A 5,760-nucleotide genomic window follows, 5' to 3' on the forward strand; every position below is an offset into this window, starting at 1 on the left:
CGCCCCTCCCCCCCTCAACACCACCACTCGCAGCAACAACCACCTTAACATCGACAGCAACAGCAAGCAACAACAACAACAGCAATCCCAACACACACTTTTCTCTCCCTCTCTATCGCAGCAACAACCTCAACAGCAATAGCAACCTCAACGGTAAGAGCACGATCAAGGACCACCGCCGCCACCATCGGAGCCACAACAAGACCTGGAATAGTCGCATCCTCTCAGCCCCTCATCCTTTCTCTCTGTCTTTATATATGCAGGTTACATGTTTGTGTAAATATCTGCGTGTGTGTGTGAATGGATATTGTTATTGTTATTGGTTATGGTCCTCCAAGAAGAGAAGGAAGGAAAGAGGGAAAAGAGAAAAGGAGGATCAAGCAAGGTTAGGTTCTGAATGTGCAAGTTCTTCTGTTGGTTTTGTTTGGAGTTCTAATGGTGTTGTTTCTGTTGTTATTGCTGCTTCTACTGTTGCAATTGGGGAGGGAGAGGGAAGGGGAGAGTGTGCGTTGGGGAGGGAGTGTGCATTGGGTAGGGGAGGGCTGCGATGGAGAGGAAGAGGGAGAGGGAGAGGGGAGCGTGTGTTGGGGAGGAAGGGATGAGGGTTTAGGGGATGGTTTGCCAGGTCACCAAAATACGGTGGCCATGTCAGCATTGTGCTTGCCGGAGATTTGCTTCGGCGAGCTCGGAGACACGCTTGTCAAATTTTAAAATCTTTTAGGGACTATTTTGTCAATAGCAAAAGTCAAATACCATTTTGTCAACGACAGAATCTTTCGAGTACCGATTTGGTATTTACTTCTTTACTTCTTTACTAAATTTCTTTATGTTATCATGCATATCAATTTTAGTCTAAATCAAGCAAGAGAATATAAGATGAGAATACACCACATCCAACTCAAATTCTTAAGGTGTTAAGTTAATGGATCTCTCATCTTATAAACTCTTCACTCTTCCATGCTTTCTTAGATGTGGGACTAACTTCAACACTCTTCACACTTGCAACACTAACACATAATAAGTACAAGTTGTGTTCTATTTTTATTGAATAATACAAATTGGATTAAAGATTGATACATTTTCAATTATCTTAGTCTATAAGTGAAAACCTTTGGGTTTTTTACGGCAAAAAGTAAGCCCTTAAGCAGGAGTTAAATATTTATCTATAATGGTCTCATCTTCCCTGAAAGACATTATGTTGAACAACTTAAATATAATGGAATCATTGAAGAATGTTATAATAGGATGTTTCCTTTGGTAATATTGAAGATCACATTATGTAGATCTTGAATCTATGAAGCTACTGGCATTTCTCATGATAATCGCTTAATTAATGAAGATCGCGGGCACTATTCTGTGGAGACTGTTATACTTCTGGTGGCCTTGAAGTCCGCTACAGGGATAGAATTACACTTACCAGGAGAAATCATGTGAGTCGTCAAATTACTCAACTGATTGAATATTTTATTGCAATTTATGTTTCTCACACAACACGCTCTGATATCCATTGTAATTTTTGTGGTTGTGTAAAGGTGCATCATGTTAAGAAAAGGTCTTAGTATATATTTTGCTTGAAGTTTGTGGTAGATCATGTAGCTGATATAATTGGCTTAGGCCTTAGGATCAATAACCTAGTTTTATGTGGATTTCGAAATTATTCTTCTAATCTTGAATCTTATCTTTCTTTCTTTCTCTGCCTTTTTAAATAGGATCTCGCTACAGAGACAATGGACTATTTATACAATGTGTACAATGGCTTATTGAATTACAAAATGAATATCCTCCTTACACTGATTTTGGAGTTCACCAAGGATCGAACTCTTGACTTTTCGGATCTAGCGCTTTAATACTATGTCATGATACCACTCATCCCAAAAACTTCAGCTGATGGAAAAAGGTAACATTAATAATTATATCTCTAATATTCCATAAACCTCCATTGTACACATTGTATAAATATTCCATTGGCTCCTCTCTCACCCATTGTTCTCTAGATTTTTGATACCACAACAACTCTTCTTGAAGAAGGACAGCATTCAGTTCCTAATGCAAAACTTGCTCTTTGATCCTAAGCTGTTGATCCTCCCGACTTTCCAGAGTAATCTGAACGTCATTCAAAAGCCTCTCCAACTCCCTTTTCTTAACAAAAATATTGCCAAAAACCTTTTTATTGAAACCCGGAGACAGATTTGCCCTTCACCCCTTGCTGTTTGGAAGATGCCATGCGTGCCTTAGATCCGCTAACCGACCCGGTCTTCATCCCTGATTCGGCTCCTCTCATACGTAGCCCAAAGTCACGGTTCTGGTCCAATTTCTGATTTGAGTTCCTCACAAGGTTTAAAATCCGGTGTCCATGGCTTGACCGCAATATAGTGACCGAAGATCATCCATGGCCCCCCTAGTAAAACCTTCTCTCGATCGTCCATTCGATCAAATTTAACGAGGAAGTACCCAAAACCCACATCCAAGATTTCATATCCACCGGTGATCCTCCATACCCCTTTCAATTTGTGAAACATGGCCGTGTAACTAAGGTTTTTTCTAAGAACCTTAATCACAATTGCTTCCTTGTATGGTTCAGAAAGGATGTTCCTAGCCTCTTCGGAGAAGCAAACTCTTGGAGGAATAGGATCTCCTTGTTTTCCAGTGACCACTGCCATGGAATCCTCATCTAGAGCTTCAGCCCGATTTATCCCTGTGGCTACCGTAGAACCAATAACCTTGTCACAGAACGAAATCTTGGAAGTCACCCTGGAACTAAGGTCGCCCTTACTTGATCCCTCCTTCACACCTGATGCAAACATCACAGTGCATTCAATTTTAGACTTTTAGGACAAATTAATAATATTAATTTCCAACAAATTTATTTAAGTAAAATATCCAAATAAATAAATAAAATTCAAATATTAACGTAACAGAAAAGCTCTACATCCATTTAATTTTTGATGAATCTGACGATAAATTAATTACAAGTGAATTTATTTGATGAATCTGACAGTAAATCAGATGGTACTCAGCACATTTTTTTGTAGTGCCTCACCCAGACCCAACGCCTCATCTCTCAGACTTAGGAACCCTCCTCCATCAGCGAACATCCTGACATCCTTCTTCCTTTCATACCCGCGCCTCCACTAGCGACAATTTGCTTGCCTACCTCTAGTAGTCCAGCGGCGTCTCCGCCTCCACCAACAGCGTCCCCGTCACGGCGTCACTGCCGCCTCCACCTGTGTCGTTTCTTTTCTTCTACTCGCGTCATTAATCAGCCTTCACTCCCGACGACAAACTAGCCTCTAGTAGTCCAGCGGCAGTCCATCAACAGTATCTCTATCTCTGCCATTGTTCACATTTTTTATTATCAATAAGTTACTAACTTGTATTTGACTATTCTTAGTAATTAGATTTATAGATTAGTAATTTTTGTAATTGAAAATGAATTTGAAAATTTTTTATTCTTATAATTGAATCTGAGTTTTGTTAATTATATTTAGGGATTTCTTATTGTAGTTGGAGCTGAGTTTTATTAATTATATTTAATGATTTTTGGTTCTTGTTTCTAAAGTATTGGAAGGGACAAAAATAAGGGGAAGAAGAAAAATAATAATAATTTAGTTTTTGTTTCTAAAGTATTGGAAGGGAAAAAAATGGGGGAATAAGGGAGGAGTGTGAAACGTTAGGAATAGTATTTTTTTGAACAAGGGGAGAGGACGGCAGAACAAAGAGGATGATAATTTATAAGGTGATAATTTAGTGTAAGCCCATTAAAAAAAAGCCAAAATATTTTTGTGTTGTGTTGAGAAAATATTGTAACCCAACTTAGTTGAAAAGTAAATATAAATCCTATTGTCTTTCCAATTTATTTATCTATTCAAAGAATTACTTTCATTTTTTTTTAATTAAAAAGCTAAACACATTAGGGAGAGCAAACTGAATCCAAAAGCCATAAGTACAACTGAAAAAAATCACTAAAAATTAAAGAAGGTAAAGTAACTCCTAGTCATTTTTGGCATTGCCATCAACAATCAAAGGATGTACTCCCAATCCATTCGTCAGCGAGCACAAAAGACCTGTTGGTGATTTTCGCTACTCCTAAGCCTTTACTATGGAACACTCGATTATTTCTTTCTAGCCAAATTGCTCAGATTATAGCAAAGAATCCAATCAACCACCTCTTCCTCTCATCTTTTCTTTGTGCAGCATTTGTCCAGCTTTCAAAGTGTTGCTTTAGTGTACCTGGTACGGACCATTCTCTTCCAAGAGCGTATAGCCAAGCACCCCACACCTGCCAAGTGATCTCACACCCAAGAAACAGATAAAAAACAGACTCAACAGACTTACGACATAAAGCACACAAATTATCAAGCTGGTTAATGACCCCTAATCTGCAAAGTCTTTCTTAAGTATTCACCCTCTCAATCAGAACAAACTAAAAAAACAATTCGACCTTCGGCGGGACGAAATCCCTCCAAATAGCACTAGTGAAGCTATAGCTTGTTACTTCCTCCGGAAGGACTGCTTTCTGCAACACCTGCACAAAGGAGTTAGTAGGAAAAATACTAGTTCTATCAAATTTTCAAACCACCATATCCTCTCTCTCTGTTGTTAGCTTAACTGAACGTAAGATCTCATGGAGTTGGTTCAACAGTTCCACCTCCCATTGAAATAACTCTCTCCTCCACTGAAAGCTCCATATCCACTTTAACCCATTCCAAAACCCACAGTCACCTATAACAGATCCTTTAAGGTTTGAAACCAAAAAAAGTCTAGGGAACAAATCTTTCAAGACACCACCAGTTAACCAGTCATCCTCCCAGAACTGAATTGTTCTGCCGTTTCCTACATTCATTGACAAGCCTCTAATCATCTTCTCTCTGATTTGTGGCTCTCTGATTTGAAGCTGACAAATGTCCTTCCACGGACCCCTCTTAAAGGAACAGGTTGACCATGTAGCATCTCAGAAGGATTCATGTTATTACAAGAGCAAACTACTTTCTTCCATAAAGGGCAGTCCTCTTTCAAGAACCGCCACCTTCATTTGAATAGAAGAACTGTATTTCGAACCACTACATCTTCCACTCCCAAATCACCCGCCTTTTTAGGGGCCAACACTATCTCCCATTTCACTAGTGGCATCCCGAACCTCCCATCCTCTTTACTCCACAAGAATCGTCTTTGTAAGGATATCAGCTCCTCTTTACTTTCGCTTTTGTAGCTCACCCAGTAATATTTTTTATTCTTCTTTATTTTTTTATTTATTTTCTTTTACTCTTTGAGACTTGACTCTTGTTTTCTTTATTTACAAATTAAAAAAAATAATTCAACAAGTGGTTCTTCACTTTTTTTAATAAAAAAGATTTTATTTTCTCTTTTTTTTCTCTTATTTTTTATTTTCTCTATATTTCTGTTCTATAAAAAATAAAATTAATAAAATAATATAATTTAAATAAATTCATAAAATTATAAAAAATACATTAAATTTATATTTAAATATAATTAAAAATTATCCTCTAATATTATTTATTTAAAAAAATATTATTGTTGTTATATGCATATTTTTTAGTTTTTTTATTTAATTTTAAATTTTAGATCTATTCCTTCAAATATTTATTATATATAATTTGAATAGAATACTAATATCGTGATTAATAATTAATTAATTAAAATCAAGATTCAATTGTTTAAAAAGATTAAATTTTGAGTTAATTTTATAACTATTAATATAATTTTTTATACGAATATATATATATATATATAGAGAGAGAG

This window comes from Arachis ipaensis, chromosome B04 (genome assembly GCF_000816755.2).
Source record: "Arachis ipaensis cultivar K30076 chromosome B04, Araip1.1, whole genome shotgun sequence".
NCBI lineage: Eukaryota > Viridiplantae > Streptophyta > Magnoliopsida > Fabales > Fabaceae > Arachis > Arachis ipaensis.